Source organism: Scomber japonicus, chromosome 7, assembly GCF_027409825.1.
Source record: "Scomber japonicus isolate fScoJap1 chromosome 7, fScoJap1.pri, whole genome shotgun sequence".
Taxonomy (NCBI): Eukaryota; Metazoa; Chordata; class Actinopteri; order Scombriformes; family Scombridae; genus Scomber; species Scomber japonicus.
The window spans coordinates 6,119,714-6,142,854 of record NC_070584.1 but is presented as its reverse complement, the minus strand read 5'-3'; the positions used below and the strand labels follow the sequence as shown (position 1 = coordinate 6,142,854).

The window sequence follows — 23,141 nt, the reverse complement described above, 5'->3', positions numbered from 1 at the left end:
AAAAAAATCATTGGTTAAAAAAAATATTTTAAGTTCATATTTCTAAGTAGCGTTTGAAGATTTACCGCCAAATTCCAGCCCTATTTTCCTTTCCTACCACCCTTTTCCATACTGCGACACCCATTTTGATGTTTATGTGAGTGGAGTGTGCTTCCTGCAGAGAGGAGCTCAGGCCTACCTCATTTTCGCCTGGCAGGTCAGCTGCTCTGTGTTTCAGTCTGAAGCCGTTGGCTGCTACTGAACCGTTTGGCTCTTTTCTCTACTAGCGAGCAAACCTACAATCTAGACCCAACTGTCCATCCAGCTCATTTTTAAGGGGATTTATCAACATATATGCCCGTGTATCCAAAACACATCGGTCATTGGGGATTCCTAGCACCGGTTGGCCGGGTCTGAGGGCGGTTATAACGCTTTTTTCGAGGTTTAATTAGAGCTTGAAACAACGCTGGTGGAGGAGGAGGAGATTCCATATTAGGAGCACAGAGGAGAAGGCACCCCCCTTGTGTGATTTGGAGCTTTTGGTGAGTGTTTATCGTCTTTTTACCTTATTATTGCCGTTATAAATGATACCCTCGCATAGAATAATAGCATATGGCTGTGAATACAAGGTTTGGGCGGGTTATTGCGATGTTTTGAACCTTTATTTTTATATTTTCTCTCGTGGGTGGGGGATGGGCAGCGTCAGCGCGTGAGTAGGCGCGCGCGCACTGTGCATGTGTTCGCAGGGCAGTTCTCGTGCGTGGTTTGTGTTGGTGAGCGCGCCCTTCCTTCCTGCAACTACTGCTAGCTTTGTATTAAAGACACTTTACTGATTTTTAATCTCAGCCATAAAGATATGATAGATAACGTATATTTCATGCTGGTAGAAGTTGCATGGAAGTGCACTTTGTACTACTTTACCTTTTACTCATCTGCTTTGTTTTTATTTTATTTTTGTTCATTCAAATACTTTAAAAAAAATCAAGGCTACATTCTATTAATTATTATATACTTTAGTTACTCTCAGTTAACTTTGTATCTCTCATGAAAAACACTTAAATGTTACAATAAGTTATATTAAGTAGTGAAAGTAACAACAGTCACAGGTCAAAACTGACACTGTAGTTTGAGCACAGTTAAAATTTAGTCCCATAGTTTTACATACCAGTTTGAGGTGTTGTGCTTTACAGGCCCTTTGTGGTTAATACCAGTTTGATGTGATACAGTATCTTCAGGTATGTCCTCTGTCAATTGAATTATCTATAATATTTTATTTCACTACCTTTTATGTCAGTCTTATTCAAAGCTTACTAGAGTGCTGTGCAGCTGGTTGCTCCAAAGCCATGGGCGGTGTGGGGGAGGGGATGAACACCAACACACACACTCACATACAAATGTGTGCGTACGCTCACACACACACACACACACACACACACACACACACCCAGGAGGGCCACTTGCCAACCTTGTGAAGCTCAACTCAATGACACAATGTACCAGTCCCAGATAAGCCTTCAGTGTCTTGTGCTTGGAAGGAAAAGTCTGGTAATACAGACTGTTTAGCCAGAGTTGGGATTCACAGACTAATTGGGTTAAGGTATTTTTAGGCGCTCATTTAAATTTAAATCATGGAACACATTTGATTACACAGTTTCCCTCCACTTGTAATTGAATATTTCCTGTTGTCCACATTATTTTTGCATATTATATTTAATGTATGGTTATAAACAGTAATGTAATGTCAATTAAATCAAATATATGCCACATTACCAAAGAAAACTAGGAAAACAATTGAATTTTTCAACATGATAGAGCCCAGGAGATACTGGATTATTGACAGGCACTAGTTGATCCTTATCATATGCTGTTCAACCTGTTCAGCTTGTTGAATACATCTCATATATTTGCATTTTTTCCAACCATATGACCAGACAATGTATTCAAATTCAAACATATAGATACATTCAAATGTGTGGATTTTAAAAAAAAGTCATTAAGTGATATACATTTTTAAACTACTCATTATTTCCTCTCACACAGGTGCTCAGCATATGTGCGTGTCAGCTGGCTGTCAGTCTTTGTGGTGTTTTCAAGTGCAACTGTTAACAGAAGATGTGAGGCAACACATCCCTCGCTCTTTGATTGCACTAGTGCACTGAGGTCGGCTTGATGTCTCAAGCGAGGACACATGGCAAACAGTTTGAAACAAGTACAATTCGTGGTCACAGACGTGTTTAATCTGTAGTTGATGAACGCTAGTAAAATAAACTTTTCTGTGTGTTAATGAGGTGGATGTTCAGACACAGCAAATTCATACAATATGGAGTGGATGCTAGTGGATTTGAAACTGGTACAAAGGTGGAGTGTGAGTTTTGCTTTGTATTCAGGAGACATGTTATTGCCATCTAAACTACTAGAGAGAATCACTCCCTCTTGGTTTTTGGTGTTATTATTTTAGTGTGTCCTCACTTCTTTTCCCGTTGTAGTAGATAATTGGTCTGATATTGGCCATTGTTATGTCGCAGGATTATTATCTTTTACGTAGCCTACTGATAAATTACTGTTTACTACTGCACTCATTAAAATGGTAGCAGCCGACTTACATTGGTACTGCCGAGTATTGCTTCACGTTAGCTTAAGCAGTACTAAATACTGAGGAAGTGTGTCCCCAAAATAAGTTATAAAACACACATTTACCAACTGAAGCGTCTCACACGGAGGCTCGAACACTGACATGAGCACCAACCTTCGCATACTAAGAGATGTGATGGTACCATTTTAACAGCTTGCGATGTAGCTAGTTAGCGCGGCTAGCATAGGTAGCATGTAGCATAGCCGAACTGTGCTTTTACAACCTATAAAAATAAGGTGTAGCTGCCGGTTTTTCTGGTTTAACTCCTGTGTTGACGGTGTGTGCGCTCTGAAAGAAGTCACGAAATGGATTAAACATTATCTACTCGGCTTTTACGTATTATATGTTATTACATAGCGAGTAAAGTATTGATACAAAAAGTACTGTTAGCTAGCGGTACTGAAATTCAGGCGCCTGTATCTGTATGGATATAAAGTCATGCAGCCATACCGTTAGCTTAGTATGCTAATCCTATGTAAATGTATGAAAGGGTTTACATATTGTCTCTCTGTAATACTTTGCTATTACATATTATGTGTTATTACGAAGTAAGTAAAGTATTGAAAAAACAGATACTTTTGGCTACGGGTATCTCTCTATAAATACCTGTTTCTGCTCAAATGTTAACAGTTCTTTATTCTATTGTTTACTCCACCAGTACTTTTGATGTGTCCTACAGGAGGAAAACAACTCTCCACTGGGCTGTCGGAGCTTATTCTTTTTACACTTAACTCTCAATTCACATTCTGATGTAGGTTGTTCCGTGTCCATCATGGCTGACCCGCATTAAGATCAGGGTCACACATACACATGTAATGCGGGTTGTTTGAGGTCTGAGCAAATTAATTGGTTCACCTCATGCAGCATGTGTCTGGCTCCCCTCGTCCTCCACCCCTGAGCCCCTTTTTAGCAGGTAACTCGATTTTAGTTATTTACATTCATCTGAATTACGCTGACTAGCTATAATGTAAGCCTTGGTCCTGATCTTTAATTACACCTAAGCGGACTAGACTGACAACAAGTAGCATCCTCATCCTAAAAAAACAAACAAAAAAAATCACACCCCCTCCTACATGATTTGATTGCCTCAAATCTAGCATGTGTTTACCAGATATACACCAAATTAAGTACATCACTGTACTGTAGGTCAATATCACATAATAACAATTTCTACCTTTTATTAAGCTATCATATCTATTTTTTTATTAACAGCACAAAAGGTGTTGATTCAATTTGTCTACTTGTTTCTGGTTCTAAGTGGACCACATCTGATCAGCACAACAAGCCTTCTTTTTTATTGGTTTCTTTCATAGCTTTTAGTTATTCAAAGGTAGATTTGAAAAAACAAAAAATCTCTTACATGCACAGAAGATGCATGTTGGCTTCGCTCTCTGTTGTGATTGTGGTGATGGTGGTAATTTGTTGTGCAGGCACAGCATGTACGGAAGCAGGAGCAAAAATAAAACCTGAATGAATTACGTTATCTATCAGATGAATAAATCTGTTGTAGTCATTGAAAGCAAAGGGTCTAAACATTACCACGGTGGGATGAATTTGCCTTATTACACTGCATTAATTGCATTGTGATAATGGCATATGAACACATCCCTGATGACAATGCTGAAATGACACAGTTCAGCCCTAGTCAGTATATAAGAGAACAACAATGAGAAGAGAAATAAAACATAGCCAAACCTTCCCTGTGATACTTTTTTTAATACCTTTTATTCTGCAAGGTATCAGATAGATGAGGAACATATGTTGAGATTTTGTGTAGTTAATTGGCAGTGCATTTTCCTGCTTCTGTATCCTTTCATGATGCCACAGTGTTTTTCATTAGTTGGTGTAAAAACAGGTTAGGGTTGGGGGTGCAGCATGCACAAATTAGGCAGTTTAAGGAGAAAATATATGAGAGTGATCAGGAAAATGAGTGAAAATTACCTTCTTATACATTATACAATTGGCAGAATTATGACAACAAATTAGAAAACAAAGATGCTTGGAAATCTGATTATGGTCACCTTTTCTTAATTCTCAAGCTGGTCAGTCATCCACACAGTGGCCTATTTTTTTTTGCCTGAACTGGAAGCAAAGTTTCTTGTAACGGCTACAGTACCTGACACCAGAGCTTAAAATGGGGCAGTGAGGGTAATATATGGTTTCTCTGTCTGGAAATAGTCACTCGTTTCTTTTCACTCAGTCATTTAGACTGAGGAGAAAGACAAGACGTGTACATTCAAACCTTGTATAGAGCAGCTATTCTGTGTGACCAGAACGGCCTTTGAAATATAATGTGAACACAGTTATTATATAATGGACTTATTAGTCTCGGATCTCGCTTTTTTTTTCCCTAGAGTAAATGTTTAGCGCAGGACACCAGAATATGGTTAGTTACAGAGTGGGCAGCTGAGTCATGTTATCTACACAGAACACATTGATTAGTTGGCCTTATTAAATCACAGAGGAAGAGATGTGGAGTTGTACAGTTATGTAACCAGCGCTTGTCAGTGTTTTGAATTGAGAAAGGGAAAGACAAAATGGACCAAGAAGTGCAGTGAGTGAAAATGTCTTCCTTAGTTAATGGCCTGACATGAGCCGGAGAGAGGCAACACAAATATGGAACAGGCCTGAATCCTGCACATGTGCAGAGATGAGTGATTCATATTTGCCATTATTCAGCCTTATCTTCACAATGAGCCAAATAGTGCCAAATGCATACCTCACATTGTGTCCTTAATACTGTGTTGAGACAAGCCCAGCCTGTGATTCAGTTATCAAACAGGATTTGTCAGACTGTCTACCTTGTGGTTTACACGATACAGTATTAGATCTGCCTTTAAACAGTGTAGTCCTGATGAGTCTTGTGTAGTTTCTATGCACATTGTTAGTTACACTCATCACTGACTGAATAAATTACTTTACATTCAAATTGTGTGATGTTATACAAATAATAATTTTATTCATATAACACGATTTACAGTCAGTTTGGTGAGTGTCTGATTGGGAGAAGAAAGTGTGTGAAAGACTTTTTCCCAGGTCTGAGTGTGAAAGTGTTTGTTTAATTCCGGTGATTGTTCTTATTTGGCCTGTCACAATAATTACGTTATCTATTTATCGTACAATAACGTTATTATCGTCATCATCATGTCTATGTGTCATCATGTCTCATTGTATGATACATGGACATGACCTTGATCATTTTTTGACCTCAACATGTCATTGACATTAACAGCTAAGAGGCTATAGTGTACTCCATTCCTCACTGTGCACACCCTGAGTTAAGACTGCAGAAGAATTAAAGGTAAATTACTCTGTCCCCTGCATTATCATTATTATATCAGTGGTATAATATGATTGTCAAATGACAATAATATTGTTATGGCGATTATTTCTGAGTCCAATAAAAGCAGTTGTCATGACAGGCATAGTTCGTATTTGAAGGAAGGATGTCTGGACAACTGATCTATGGTTCAAAGCTTAAATCTGAATTAAATACTCCCAAATGTTCTGGCAGTGTGCTTTACATTAGCAGACAAGGGAACAAAGGCTACTCCCAATAAAGCTCACAGGCTTTTGGGGAATGAAAAATATGATTTCTGATTTTGTGTTATTGAGGTGAAGTAGATGTTTGTGCCATCCAACAATTGACATTACTGAGACGATCTACAATGGTAGAATGTTGCCAGGCCATAGGGGAAGGTATGTCTGTAATATTGGCATTGAAGGGACATTGTGACGTTGGATGATTTAGCCAAGTTGAAGCATGTAGATAAAAAAACATAACAAGGCCCAAAATTGAGCCTTGTTGTACTCCACATGTAGTGTTGTTGAGTTGTAAAGGATGAATGATCACCTATAGTGACTGAGAAGGTTATTTCTTAAAGTTAAAAATAAAACTGAGTGCAGTTTCGTTGACGCTATGACAGGTTTTAAGATGGTCAATTAGAAAGGTGTGATCCACTGTGTCAAAAGCTGCACTTAAGTCTAGGTCTGGGTCTAGACTGACAATGTTATATATGGTAGTGATGCTGTTTGTGGGGGAAGGGTAGAAAAATACTATCAAGTCACAACCTCTCTGATACAGTCCTGGAAAAAATCCTTTGGTGTGTGCTGATAACGTGATGTCTTGGGAGGTCATTGCATAAATCCCTAAGAATCAAGACTAGCTTGTTTATGTATTAGAGCTGAAGGATTATGAGGGTAATTTTCCCACATGAAGAGCCGTGCTAGTAATAATATCCTACATTATTAACAATCCTAATCATCCGAAACCAGGTTTAAGAGCCCGAAAGCTTTAACCGCCGATTTCTGCTGGCAGATTTAATCTGTCACTAATTAATGTAAATTCCACAAGTTGGCCAAACTACAAAATTGAATTCTTGAAACGGGTCCAAAAAATGGTTTCTTCAAGTAAATACCACACTGTATCCCATCCCGTATTTGTTGAAAAACGTTGGGGAGGCTTTACTAGAGAAACAATACTACAAAATGTACTTAACGTTGGTCATTAGTCAGATAGTCATTATCATAATCTGTGAACAACTTCTTCTAAAAAACAAATCAATAATGATGATGATAATAATAATAATAATAATAATAATAATAATAATAATAATAATAATAATAATAATATATACAGTTGAACCAGTGTGCTGTGGTGGTGTAGTGTTGGTACTGCAGGTGTGTGGTTCTGTTCATATTACATAATGTATCTGTATACACAAACACGGGTAGATGACAGAGTTTGATGTGGATTAAGAAAGAATGAAGTATTTATTTCTGCTGAGAGAAAGAACCTTGAGAGAATTTTGTCAACCTCCATGAGTGCATAATTTATTGTGATTCTTTTATTTAAAAAAAAAAAAAAAAAAAAAAAAAAAAAAAAAATATATATATATATATATATATATATATATATATATATATATATATATAACTGATAACAGCCACTTAGTTCTGTATGTGATAGTCTGCAGGAGAGTTGTGTGTTTATGTGACAGGTTGCTCAGTCTTGGTACAGTACTTGTGCATGCTGAAAGACTGTCAGATGCAAGTTGTTTGCACTGAAAGTTGTGCTTTGTTTTGTGGCCTTGGCTTGTGTTTTCTCTCTGAATTGCAATTCAGAGTACCACAGTTGCTGGATTGAGAAGTGATCGATAACACAGCAAACAGTGAGGTGAAGGCTGTAGTAAAACCTAACATTGCAGAAAAAGTCCTGCAAAAACGCATGCACAATTGCTGTATATTTGTATGCTTTTTCATGTATTTTAGGTAATGTAATGTATTAATTCAGAGGAGATGTAGAACTGTTACATAATTTAGGACGATTTAAGCACTCACACAGGTTTAAAGCACTGAGGACACACATAGTGTAGGCGTTCACACTCCTTGGTCAATTACACACACATACACACAATGTCACACACACACAGTTGACAAGCAGTCACATGGTGTGTGTGGTAACCCCAGGGGTCAAGTTCAACATTGTGAAGAATGCGTCTGTGCTTGGTGGCCCTCCCCTTCTTTACCCACGAGGCTTTGAAGTTTACAGGCCTGCAGCCCCTCTTCCCCTCTGCTGCAGAGGCTGAGGCTGATCATTTGTACCCTGCAGCTTTTTCCCAACCTCTGGGAAAGCCCCAGTTCACAGTTTAAATGTAATACAAAGCTATATTTGTATTTTAGAGAGGTAAGTTCAGGTTGTCAGAGCTAATATAAAGCGGATACAATATGAGCACTGAATTGCTACTCAGTTATAGTGATTCATCTGCCTTTATAATGTTATGTAACCATTGAAGGATTCTTCTTTTGTATTTATTAATGCTTTTAAGCACATTATGAATGACCCACTTTTTAACTTGCAATTTTCACTATATTGACATTTGGGCAAAATAATTTTATTTTCCAAGTGCTATTACTAGCCTACTAGGCTGGATACTTCTTTTTGTACCAGAGTTTGTGCTTTGTGGACCAGTAATTAACTAGCACAGAGCTTGTTAATAACTGTGTACAACTGAAGTCAGACCAGACCATTTTCGCATTGAGGCTGCTTTACACCCACTGGTTAAAAGCGTCTCATTTATTTCCATGAGACCACTGTGTTGGTGCAGCAGGGGTGCTGTTGCAGATGGCTCTGGTAGTATAGTAAATCTATACCATGTAGAGTAGTATTGTAATTCCACTGTCTATACCTCTAAATAGATAGCAGACAGCAGGGTGGATACACACATTGTGCATTAAGTGTACACTTGTAGGCGTGCACATTCACAATATATGAGTTGATGACAGAATTCTGTAAAGTATGTGTAAAGTATATTTTCAGCTTGAGTGTGAGTCAGGGTGAAGGGTGTTAGTTGCTGCTATAAGGGCTGATTAGGTTTTCCATCTGCTCATCAGCAGAGCGTTGGGTTATTCATTGCTTTAAGTGACACATTGCACAAAATTGTGTGGTTGCTTGTAGGACCTAACCCAAAATAAAAAAAATTCAGAAAAGATATCGGATTGATTCGGCCAGCTGTCTTCTCGTTTGGTTTTACAAGCGGAGTATAAACCAGTGTTAAGATGCATGCTGCCACCTATTGTACTGAGGCATGGAACATCATGCTATGATGCTATGGTTATGTGTTTGAGAGAGGGAGAGCAAGAGGTGGGCACACAGCACCAAAAATTGAAAATCAATATCTGGTGGGTAGTAAAAGAAATATAAGAAAAGTCAAAGACTCTCTTTTAAAACAATTACAAGGCCTTGACATCGGCATCAAGTGTTCAGCAGGGAGTCAACATATGTCATGAATCACCTGGCCCTTATCTGATTGAAAAGGCTTCTCGTTGGTTAGGTTTCCTTTGTCTGTCACCTTTTTGTATGAAGGATGTGGTCAATGCCAAAGGCTTGTAATGTGGATGGGTTACTGCTAGGGAAGTCCAGATAGTCTCTAGCCATTGGGTAGCTTACATTCCCTGTGCAAATGGTATGTTTGTGTTGTACAAGCCTGTCCTAGTGACGTCTTTTAGCAACTGAGACATTCTAGCCTTTTAAATAACAAACAAGGTCTTACAGTTAATGAAGTGATTAATGGTTAAGTCTTTCTGAGATGTAAAATCCTTAAATGGCTTGGTCTGTATTACATTTTTGCAATGGTTACAGTGGTTACACTTGTAGGATCTCTTGGGTTTTGGACCCAACTGTGTTTGTGGGGTGTTTAGTTGAAGATGACTGTGTACCAGTTTATCTTGTAGAGTAGGGCATCTCCTGTAACTGATTGACGGTGGTTCAGGGAAGATCTGACTGACTCTCTATAAGACTCCAATTCCTATTCCGTTTGATGTTTTATGCTTCTGTGCTGTATGTGGTGACAAATACTACCATATTTCCGGGTATTTGACTCTAGTGTATGCTTCCTATGAGGTTGTGTTTCTATACTCCCTGTTCGGGAAAGCGTGACACCATTTCCCTCCTTTTCCTGGTCACACATTCTCCTCAGTCATTGGAACTGGCCCTCAAGGCGCATTCTCTTTGAGCCACTTAGGATGAAAGCTCCTGACATGTTGTTTCTGTCTGTTGGTTTGCTAAATATAGATCTATGCAAAGTCCCTTGATTGTCTTTGAAAGATTGCAAGATCTTAAAAATGCATGCTGTCCTTGCTGTAAGCTATAGACAGCTTGATATTTGGGTTAATACTGTGTACCGTGGACCCTGACCAAACAAACGGACACCATCAGTGTGAAGTCTGTACCAGATAATGTGCTCAGAAATCTTTCATGGTTCAACACAATCTTCTTTCTATGTACCCAGGTATACAAAGGATAGCATACCCTTTTGTCTGTTTGAATACTTTGTCCCCAAAAATGAAAATGTTACTGGTCAAAGGCCATTCTGTCTGTGCAAATATGAAATCATTGGATGGCGGACAATGTTGATATTGTGGTGGGCCACCACAAATAAATTCATTTATGGGAAAGCCTGTGTACACGTGTACAAATATTTATGGTGGATTAGTATTCCAACCACAATCTGTATTACTGCTTAGATATTTTTGAGAGCAGAGTATTTTCTACCGAACCTTACAGTCCAATCATATGCAATAAACGGCCAATGCCTCAACTCAAGTGACTCCGACTGAAACAGAAGCATTACATTTGTTAGCAGACTGTGACGGGAGTTCTCGCTTTGCTTGTCGGTGGATTGGTAGCACGGGAACACCCCGATACAGCTGGTGTCCCTGTGTTTCCAGAAAGAGAAGACAAAGGGACAGTGGACATTCCTCGGCTTCCATGACGGGGTTGACCCGCCAACACAGAAACGCCCCACCACAGCTGCACTATGGGTGGATTTTATGCTGTAGCGTGGGCTGCTGACTCTGGTTGTTAGACCTAATCAAATGGGGTTTTTTTTCCCAGGCATTTATGTCATTGTGGACGTGTAGTGGGACTGAAATATGAGAGTAACACAGAGTTAATGGCTAACAAGTGTTACTTGTAAAATGTACTTGTCTGTTTCAATCCTGTCTGTACACCGGTAGAGACTTGAAGTGGCTGAACATAAGAGTTTTTCTTGATTTAATTGGAGGTGAAACATAGTCCTGTGCATGTTGGATTGATGAACTTAATAATTGCATTAACCCCATCTCATAGGTATCTGGTTGGAAACTTATATTCCACAGCAGATGTTCCTGAAACTGCTGCTGTATTAGTGTAATGAAACTGTAACACATAGCAGCCTATTCTTATGAATGTTCAAACATTATGGAACAAAACTGAATCGGCAGCAGCACTATTTGTGTATTCATGATAAGTAAATGTAGATATTGAATTGGTGATGTACTGGTTGTGGTATAAGTTAAACTGGCTAGTTGTTTTAAACTTGAGCTTTGTCAGAAGGACAGAAATAGGTTTCTTGGGTAGCCTCTCCTGCTCAAAGGAGTCGTGTGTTCAGATTAGTGAGGTTGTTGCCTGCGCAGAGGAAGTGTTCACTGATAACTGAAGATATGACAACTAGCCTGTTGTTATCTGTGCACGCCTGCTGCCTCTGTTCAAGCTGTATGTTTTTCCCCTCTTATTGCGGTTATAATGAGTAACTTCAATTGACTGCCGGCTAAGCCCAGCTTTGCCCGTCATAATTTGTGATTCAGGATGGTTTCTAGTGATAATTGAGGCAGATTTACCACTTCACCACTTTTTAAACATGGGTCTTTGATTTCACACAGAAATAAACAGAAGGAGGCCTCATTTTCTTAGCGGACAACCTTTGATTTTTCTGGCTGTTGCTGGCAGTCCTTACCAGCTGCAGGTAGTAGCTAGTTAAATATCACAAACTCTCTACAAAACGGAGGCTAAAGCTACATGATGAACTGTTATATTTTTGCGGGGTAGCTATTCAGTCGTAACACCATCTGTCAACATTATAATTAAAAAAAAAAAAAATTTTAGAAGAGGAGGAAAAACTGAATACATGCAAATGTAATGATAGAATAGTGTATTTAATTCCTTACACAGGGTTTTCACCAGTGTTTCCCGTTGAGCCTGAGTGGACCCCCCCTCTCCTTTTTTAAAGAATAGAAAACTGGTGACACATGAGGGCAGCTGCTCACTAACAGCTACTAGCGTTAACAGCAGAGAGCAGGAGGGAGGACAGACGGCTCACTCTGCTACTTTATGCTGCCACCACGCTCGTCCTCCCCTTGCCAGGCCTGACAACTTCTGTCGGCAGAAACCCTGCTCACAGTTACGTTTTTGGATTTAGAAAGTTCATTTAAAAAAGACACAATTAAATTTGTCTTTGTTAGTATTCATAGATACTAACTGCATAGAATAAGTTACCACATTTATATTTAGCAAGAGAGGCCCAACTTCTGTAGATGAGAGAGCACACCGTGTTAAATTTACACAGATGACGTAACATACCAGTGAACTAATTTTGAGCACCAGATGACATAATAACAGATCACGAGGATGCCTTCCTTCACTCTAGTGTTATTACATTATGGATATCCAAAATAAAACATTTCAAAGTACCTCAGTGAGTTTGATTGAATCTTTTACTAGGTAGGGTTCTCCGATGAGGCTTTGCTTGTGTACTTCATGAGAGAGAGAAAGTAGAGTATTAAACTCTGGTTAAATGTCATGGGATCCTTGCAGCTCTCTGATGTATTGCATTATTATCAGGGATAGCCGCGTTGCATCAGAGGTTGATGTGTTTATCCAGGGTTGAATCTAAAGGGCCTGTGCTTTGGTCGAGCCCGTCTCCTATGACCGTGGATTGGCAAGTATAAAAAGGAGGCTGATCTCATCGTGGATTTGTTGTGCTAACATGTACTTAGTGATATGACCCATGATGTGGTATTGTAGTGAAGTCAAATGCCTGCACTCGATAAGCTCCTTTTATATATACAAAGGATCACTGTCTTTTGACAGGTGTAATGCTACAGTTGTGGATTACTTTGTTATTATGTCTCTCAATGATGACACTGACTGTTGTCTAATGCAAAGCGAATGGTCAAGGCAGAAGCAAATTGTATTAGAAGTGAAGTGAAATTTAATTAATTATCAAACTGAATATTGAGCTTAAGCTGAATGTTGTATCCTGCTGTTGTGTTTAATTCTTGTTGTATTGCTGTCACTTTTTATTTTGAAATTCAGACTACCCTTTGAATGAGGGGGGAAATAATGAATTGATCTATAATCACCTGTTTTAATTCCAAATTCTCAATCGGAGTTTTGTCATTACTGCGAGGTTGCCAGGCAACCAGTGGAGGCTCTGGAAAATTAGTGTGTACAGCCATGAAATAGCCTTTTCCCTGTTTCCAGTCCATGTGCTAAGCTAACTGGCTACTTGCTGCAGCCTTATATATTTACTGTACAGACACGAGAATTGAATCACTCTTATCTTAAGTGTTGTCACATCTCTGTAATTACTTTGGTGAGGCAGTGTTATCATAACTGTGAAAAGCCACGGATTTAATAAACTTGAACAATTATTTAAAGAGCAACAACAAAGCTGAATAATGAAAAAGTCAAATGGCAGAACAAATTCATCTCTATTGGTGACTTTTCTTGGTGTGTTTTTAGACTCCCACCAAAGCTGTTGGAACGTCTCGCTCAAACCTGAGGGCTCATACTCCACATTTTAGGACCAGATGGAATAGAAATAATTGAAAAAGTTTGACAATTATATAAACATCAGGACGATCTAAGAAGTTAATGTATCGGGTTAGTCTGTCAACCTTATTGTACGCCTGTGAATGTTGACATTTACAGCATAAAGGTGCTTTGTATTTCAATTATCTATCAGGCATGATCTGTTTGGTCAATTTCTATTATTACCAAGGCATTTTGAACGGATCAGTATGAGCTCAGGCTATGAACCGTATATCCACTCAGATCCTTTCCTAATTGTACAACATAGCGCTCAGGGTATGACAGCTTTAGACAATCAAAAGCCTGACATATATACAAGGCTTGAGCTCCATATCAACCTTTTGTCATCAGCACACCCTTGGCTACCAATCCACCCCCTGACTTGTACTCATTTGTTGATATTGTTACAATGCTAATACTTGCATATCTATTGTGTCAGTTCTCTAATCTTAATAAGTGGAAGTAAAGATTTTTTTCTGCCATGTTGACTTTGTTTAATTGGTATTTATTTACATATGGAGTCCCTAGTTAGTAATGCTGTGTTCCATTTACCTACTTGGAAATTAGAAGTCTTATGACGTCACACCAGAGTTTCAAGCATTCCAGTTCAAGAAGTCAGAAAACCAGTTCTAGCCGGTTAAGCCATCGTTGGGCATTGATAGCAATACCAATTGATAAAAAACACATTTCGCTGTATTTTCCGCATACAAAATACCGTAGCAGCACATCCACAGATAGCATTGTGTGTACAACTGTACAACTGATTTAACGAGACACAAGGAAGACAGAAGTGCTAATAAACAGGATATTACTACAGCTTTGACACTGTTGATGCACAGCGCAACCACCTTGGATTTTGAGGTTGGTGCTGGTGAGGTTCTAGCCTTCCAAATTGGAAATCCCACTTCAGGGGTCATTCCGGTTGAAATTTCTGACTGGGTATTCGGAAATACCAACGTTTAAGTACGAATGGAACGCAACAAAAAAGTGCAGTGTATCTGTGTTGACCGTTGAACCTCTATTGTGTGTGTCAAGTCATGAATGTCTCGTACTAATTTTCAGTTGCTGAGATATTCCTGTCTATTTTCCCGAAGGGCCATTTTACTAGCAAGGCTGAAAGCACAGGTGTTTCATATTTTATGTTCAATGGAAGAAATAAGTATCTTTAAAAGCCTCGTGGTGCTTACAAACCTCATTCCTGCCATGCCAGGGCCGTGTCCTCCAGCGAGGCCTCAGCAACCTTCAGCTCTCCTGCGTTCCTCTGGCCACACCCCAAACTACTCTAGCCTTATTTTTGGTAACATTATCTCTCCCCTTTTTTTTGCTCCTTTCTGCAGCAGCCTCTGCCACAGCCTCACCGATGCTGAGCGAAGCGGGGAGGAAGGGAAAGACAGAGGAATATAAAGGGAAAGGATGAGTAAAGGAAAAGAGGCACGAAAGGAATCAAGGTCGAGGGGAAAAAAAGCAGCGAGCAAGGAGAAGGAAGCTGGAGGAGAGTTGTTCATGTTCAGTCATTTCCAGTGCACTTCACTGTATTATGCAATCTAGAAACACACTTAGCACTGCGTCAGTCTGCACACTTTATCATTTCCACAGAATTTAAGAGTCAGAACAGAAACGAAACTCTGTAGTGTTCTCAGTGAAGTGGTGATTGCGAGGCCTTTTCATTGCTTTACATTACACAGGTGTTGCTTTTTACGACGGCCACCCTGCTATAAACGGCAGCAGTGAACGCTCTAATGATGCGCTGTTGTCTCCCTGTTCTCACACCAAAGAGGTGAAGCATTGTTCAGACTTGTGAATGAGTGTCAGTCACATGGTCTGACCGTTCAGTCCCCATGTACTGCCGGCTGAGGCTTTGGGCTTTTAGGATTAGGCAGGAGTTCTGATGATTTTTACCAGTGCAGATACAGTATATGATGGATAGTAGAAACCTTCTTTCAGTGTTACAGCGCCCACAGTAGAAAGAAAAACATGCTTTAAAGGTCGCTTTTAGAGTTGTCTTGAAAATAAACACAGTTATACACGGTTTGTATTTGATTCCAAAGGGCATTGTGTGAATTGTTTAGGCATAATAAACATGCATTTCCTTCCTCAAGAAACCATGAATGAAAAGGTTTTCTAAGAGCAATAATTGAACCTGCATTATTTACATCTGTGTTTTCTATTTAGCCCTCTGCTTCCTCCTCGCCTTGGAACATTACCACATTTATTGGCACTTAACTGCCACCAAACACAATGGATGAAAATGTGTGAAAAGCAGGAATGCACATTAGGGATGCATGTTGCAGCTATTTTCATTATTGATTCATCCGACAATCATTATTAAAGTTTATGCGTTTGGTCTATAAAATATAGAAAAATTGTGAAAAATATGATATTTGCATCTTCTCAAGTCTCTTAAATGATGCCAGCACATTGCTCGTTTTCACATTTGAAAGAAAAAATTGCAACAACAAACTAAAACTGAGGAGCTGGAGTTAGATAATATTCAATGTATCTTGCTTGAAAATAATCAAAATATACACCAATTAATTCTGCTGACTGAATAATCAATTATCATGTTTCACTTTTAGTGCACGTTCATGAGTGTCCTTGTGCTTGTGCTAGAACAAAGATCAGTGCTCATCAGCATTACCCCATAGAACCACTAGGGGGCAAAAGTCTTACAGGTACCTTTAACGTCACCAACAATTTCCTGCAAAATTTGGCCATGTAATTACATACTTTGTACAAGTATTTAATTTCTTTTTTATTCTATCTGTTCATGCCATAAGAATGCTCTCCTGAAGTGCAGTATGATCATTTATGCACTTGCAATTAAAATGGCATATAATGGTGTGTTCATGGGGTTTACTGCTATTAATTAATCTCTCAGTTGCATTCAGGATCCTGTGTTGCTTGATCTCTTCACAGATATTCTACATGCAGTGAACATTACAAACTCTGTGAAACATAATGCATGTTTGGATGAAAGTTGTGACATCATTTTGATCTAACTTAAAATGGTCTTCCTAAATCTTGAACCCCTTGTTATTGCAGGTCCTGAGTACATGGTACAAGGCTGTCACTGAACATACCGGTGGTGCAGACAGACTTACTACTGTGGTGAGTGACTTACAGCCAGGCTTGGCTGTAAAATGTTTCTACCTGCCTTCTAACACTGTAGCTCACTATCAGTTTGTGAAATATCCACAACTCTGTAAAGACGAGGCCACCTGGATCTTGTATTTTTCTCTAAAGTTCTCTAATTAACAGCATCTGAAGGACCTGTCATTTATTCCCTAATTATGTTGGTTCTTGTTGCTTGATGCCTGGTTAGAAGTTTTACTAGAGAAACTTAAGTAGGTAGTGTTGCCATTAAATCTCTGTCTTTAATTGCATTAGAATTTTTAATGGCTTGTATTACTTGTTTAATTATTTGAGTAAAACAAGGTTTTCATGTATTCCAAATGGAACACAGAGTTAATGGTACAGAGGGTCATGTTGTAGTATAAAGATATAAAGTGAAGGGTTTTGACACAAAATCTAATGTAGTTGACTGGGATTACTAAAGAAAGCAACACAGTGATTAGCAGTCTCTATCACGTGCCAGTGGTGTGCCACCGCTTCCCCACATTGAAACCATGTTTCCCGTTAACCGTGTCACTTCCTGCTCCCATCCCCCTCCCCAGAGTTTTGTATTTCTTTGAGGGGAACAAACATCAATTGAGTTTATCCTCAGTTTTTCCACCATCAGTGATGACTAGAAGTGTTGTAAGCTTTAGTTGCATTTCCATCAGATGAACAGCAATTACTCTACTCTGCTAACTCTATCTAGCAGCACACCATGTTAAATGCAGGATAGGAGCCATAGAGAATGTCAGTCTGCTTAGTGATGGTCATGTTTGTTTTCAATGGGATACCCAAGGACATTGTTCACTTGCTTCTCTGGCTGAACCGAGATGTGTTGTGACAGCTCCGCTACTGCTCTCACCCATTTTGGCAACTAGTTGTGTTAATGTCAGGTCAGGCTGATGGCAAGGCTTTGTATCCTTCACTGTAGAGCCCTCAGTTCTGCTGCTTTATTTCATTCACAATGTTGGAAGTCAGCACCAGGAGTTCTTAGTCATCCATCGTGTGTTTATTTACCCAAAAAGCCTATAAGCTCCGACGCACGGTTCTCATTTTCAGGGCAGTCAGCACCAGAAACCAAGAAATTGAATTCAGAAACCAAAAGCACTACTGTGTGCTCTTTGCAAGCAGCTATCATAGCTGTGAAGATGATTTAAAGGCACCGAGTCAGATAGGTGCTGTTCTCATCGGGGAAAAATACTACAAAAAAATAACACTCACATAGTCTCATAGAAAAAACCTTCTACACTGCAGGTGGGCCTTTTCTTTTTGGGATGTTCCACTAAAGTTTTTTTTTTTTAACCAACCATTGTCATTTAATATTAAAAAAGGAACATTGGCACCAGCTGACGATGAACCAGTTTGGTCTCTAAATGTACCTTTCTAACTACTTTACAAAAAAATGAGGTATAATACCTTTTGACCATGATTTCAAAAAATATATATGTAAAAGCTGTGGTAATAAGTTGGAAAGAACCACACCATAGAAAAACTGTAAAAATGTGAGGCTGATATTGTGATGTAGTTCAATGCAGTAACAGCAAGTCAAATGTATGTAATGTCATTTTGCACACAGCACGGTTACAGTGTGTATTCATTGACATCATTTCCTGCTGCAATCCTAATGTAACACACTGATAACCTATGTGATGAACACTGACACTGAGGAGCATATTGGTCTCACGAATGTCTTATTTTGTGTGTTTTGAGCTGAACAGGCACGCAGCTTTGGTGTTTTGGAACACGTTTGTTCTGAGCTATTGCTGACTTTGAAACAGAGCTGGTAGGACAGGAGTTAAAGACAAACAACGCTCCCCAATTTGTTTGTGCCCCGCAGAATCCTTTCAGCTTCAACTTCGTCTTAAATTTCCCTCTGACTCCTCGTTTTGTTTTCACACTGGTAAAATGTTTTCCGCGATCCCAGGAGCAAAACAAACAACGGCATGATAACGACAGAATACCATTACAGAGCCTTGATTTCTCCTGCGTTAGTTCATAGTGAAAGGCTGCGGGGTGTCCAATCGAGATCCGAGCTGCTGCAAAGTGTTTTGGGAAACATCTGATTGTAGTATTGTTTTTTTTTCCATTTTTATTGATGCAGTCTTGAGGAAGACTGTGTTGCTCCCACAAGGCAACAAGCGGAGAAAGAGGTCTTTGTTTTAAAATGATTCAGCCCACAGTATTGATTCAGTGGAGCAGTTTGCTTGGAAATGAGCCTGTGTGTTAGGAACTATCTAGAACATACCCTGATTCTCCAAATATACCACAAATATGCCAGAAATATCCTTCAAGAAAGACAGAAACTCCATACCTCTCACACAGAGCCTGTCCCTGCTTAACCTTGATGCTCCAAACCTTTTTAGTGTGAGAGAAGTGATGGAGTGGAAGAGAGGGGACAGGAATCAGGAGAGGGATAGCTAATGGTTTGAAAGATCAGGCCTAGGTGACCGTGATATTAGAGGTGCCACTGCTCTATTTTCATTCGTCCCATCTCTGGCAGACTTGGACATTTCAGAGCTAAAATGATCATTTATTTTTTGATGAAATAAAATGTCCTATAGTACAAATAGTGCACAACTAACTCACTGACCTCTGTGCATTTCTTTCTTTTCCTTTCAGTCAGGTCAAGCTATCTTACAAATGCCACATGAAAGAGACTAGCTGAACCAATCTGCAGATTAATCCATTTCACTGCAGCTGTTTTCATAATCGATTGTTGGTTTTCAAGCAAAAATGACAAAATTGCAGCTTCTCAAATGTGAAGATCTGCTGCCTTGTTTTATTTCGTAGGAAATTCATTATTTTTATTGACCAAGCAATGAATCAACTAATTGAGAATCAATGCAGAAATCATTTGAACTGAAATTTGATGGTGGAACATTAGATGTGACTGTCAGGTAAATAATTAATTTTTGAAAGCAACATCATTGACTGCAGTGGTGTAGAAAACATTTTACACTTGGAAGTTTCTTTAGAACGTCACAGAAGTTAAAATTCAGGAATAAAGCATGTTTAAATTAATGTAACACTTAATTCAATACATTGTCCACATTTTCTCCTGGACACATTTTCAGGCTCACACATCCTTTCTTGCTTTAATCCCTGAAGTCAGCAAGTCACTTTCTGTTTCTCAGTCTGATGGCCCAGTTAACATCCTGTGTGTGTGTGTGTGTGTGTGTGTGTGTGTGTGTGTGTGTGTGTGTGTGTGTGTGAGTGAGTGTGACTCAAAAGCTGCTGCAAAAGGTGGACGCTTTTAACTGGCTGCCAAGTCCTCTATAATTGTTTGTGTGTATAAAAGTTATCTATGGTGCACATGCAGTTCATTGGGTACAGGTACTATTCAGCCTTGCTCACACATACCAACACTACCTAATACCCTCTACTGTCAATAAGTTGGCTCATCCTGTTTGTATGTGGCACTACCCTCACTTCCTCAGTGTGCCACTAGAAATAGATGCTTGCCTGGTTCTTAGGTAAGGATGTATGGATTAACGGCTTACTTCAACCAAACCACTTAAAACAACAGAAAACACAAGACTGTAATCTGTGATGTGTAAAGCCTGTAGAAACTCTGCATAGATTAAATAGTCGCATCTGTTTGGTGTGATGAGACGTTGTATTAACATAACTCCTGTTTGTATTTTTTCCAGGTTACGTTTGTTTTTCCCAAAATTTTGTAGTTTCCATTTTTCTGAATCTGAATTCAGTGTTTTACGTTTTGAGCACATAGTGTCAGATCATGTGGTGGATGAGTCAGTAATAATAACGATGAATTTGATTTATATAGCACCTTTCACAGATCCAAGGACGCTTTACATACAGAAATTCATCCACCGAATTGAATCATACATTGAATGAAATTATTATATCTATGAATTTGTAGTGATGTAATGCAACATGTTCAAATAAAAGAAGGTGCATAAGGCAAACAGCAGAGGACAGAATCAACACGCCTGTAAATGACAATGCGTTAAAGACTCTCAGCATTGTTTTTTAAAATTCATTTAACTTGCTGCTGTCAATAAAACGAGTAGACATTGTGCCTAAGTCTTATAATGCATTTTGGTAAATTCCATGATATTCCATGTGTCTGATGTGCGTGTGCGTCTGATGTTGGAACGTGGAAAACGTTAGTTTTACGGTTGCGCGTGATGATAGAAACATGTTGCACCCCTGATCTTATGTGTTGACGATGAGAATAGTAGATCTACAGCTACAACGTAGCGTTTGACGATAGAAACACGTGGCAACCTTGATCTTGTGTTTTGACGATCTTGTGCACATATGCATCTAGAACATTGATGTTGCAGTTGACAGAAAGTTGCACTTGGATGTTGTGTTTGATGATGACATTGCAGCATTGATAATGTGTTTGATGATAGAAACATGTCATGTCATGTCATTAAGTGGTTACATAACACTGGACACAATGGTTGTGCTTTTTAGTGCAGGTCTGCTTGCAGCTGTACTGTAGTCATTGTGAGGTCCAGTAGGAAATAGCCATGACTTGTCCCTTATGTGCAGCAGACATGACCTTCTTTTTAAAGTGATTGGGATTGGGACTTGGGCGAGGTCTACTAATCCCAACCAACACGGCAGCTCGCAGCAAGATAACCACCTCTGATTCAGTGACTCTCATTGACCTGCTGCATTCAGCTGTACACGAGCTGCCTAGAGCAGGTTTAACTGCCCGTCAAGCGAAGCTAGCTGGCAAGACCTACATGCTACCATCTGTCACCGACAGACAGCTAGCCTCACTGACCTCTCATAGGCCATGTGAGGCAGAGCTTGGCTTGCCAATGCAATCTGTCACTCTTAAGAGACCCGCAAACCCTGCGGGGGGGGGGGGGGGCAGGCATGTCTGTTGTCATTGCATCTTACACAACTGTACTATGGGATTAAAAAACTTTGGATTTGACAGTGCTGTCATTTAGTATGAAAGCTTGTAAACCTTAAATGTTATTTCCAGCTGTTCAAAATGTGGTGTGCTGCTAATGTTAGCAGTGTGTGTAACAAGGTTGGTGTTTTGCACATAGCAATTCTGTTGAAAGGATTTTTTCCATAGCCATGGATCATTGCACGCTGACAATGAAGCATGTCTGGCCTTTGTTTACAGTGTACAGCAGCTGAAAACATTATCTGAATAATCAAGTGACAGAAAAGTGAATTATAATTAGGCTTTTGTGTTATCTGTTTTTTTATACCTTCATTTGTGACATTACACCAGGTTGTATGGTATATGGCGGAATTTGTGGAAAACAAAACATAAAAGCAGAGCTGCTGCTGATAGTCATTGTAGCATGTAGACAATGCTGTGTGTTTAATATACAGTTAGCAAGACTTGTTTAAGTAGGCTGAGTGTAATTTCTCATGGCCAACAGAATGATAGACAAGAGGTAATTACCTTCTTCCATAGATTTTTGCTTTAGTAATGATGACACTTGATACCATGTCAGGTACAACACCGTATCAATGGGTTGAATGGAGATGATGTGCAGGTGTTGGTGGTAAAATCATGTAGCTTGAAGAACTCACCTAAAGATAAAGTGCAGTATTAGTCGGCTGAATGGATCAACAGTACCTGACGAACATGGAAAACACTTTAAACAGTGTTGTGGCAGGAAACAATGTTGGCTTACAGTCAAGCCCCATTAAGCGTGGCTGGACGTGCCTTTAGAATGCATGATTGGTAGAAAACTACTTTACCTTGCTGGATAAATGGCAGCCTGCTCAGCCGCACAGTGACTTTGTAGAACATATTTGAACTTCCAAGCATCAGCACTTATCCTAAGCCTGGCTCTGTTATGAGAGCTGCGTGCCAGGTTAGTTTGTTAGCCTGGCTGCTAGTTGTGGGAGGCTTGCATGAGGCTCCATAGTACCCCAGGAGTGAAAAATCAGTATGGGAGACCCCCAGATATCCTGCATTGATTGGGCTACTTTCTGACCCAAAACGTGTACTTTGGCATCCTGTATGTTAAGATGAAACAAAGCTTTAAAAAACATGTGTATTATTATCACAGAGCTGTAGACACAAAGACACACACATGATACAATGAGGTCATTGGGTGTAGCAGTGTGTCAGAGCATGCACCTGCCATTTAAAGACACCGTTTGTAACATTAGAATAAAGAAGTCACACTGTAACAGTGAAGTCAACAGCTTCTTTTATTAACAATGCCTTTGTTATTTTAAAACTAAATGACCATTCACACACTGCCACGAGTAACTGCTTCACTGAGTTAGTTTAAAGAAATATGAACACACAGTTTCAGCATGCTAGTCACA

The 23,141-nt window shown here is 39.4% G+C and overlaps 1 protein-coding gene across 1 annotated transcript in view; it reads left to right on the top strand.

Annotated features, from left to right (window-relative positions):
* The first annotated feature begins 246 nt into the window (after window positions 1–246).
* The window catches only part of tbl1xr1a (TBL1X/Y related 1a), a 41,464-nt gene continuing 18,569 nt past the window's right edge, over window positions 247–23,141 (top strand). The window contains exons 1-2 of the mRNA XM_053321929.1: window positions 247–521; window positions 16,785–16,850. The gene's annotated coding sequence lies outside the window, so the exon portion shown is untranslated. The remainder of the gene's footprint in view (window positions 522–16,784; window positions 16,851–23,141) is intronic.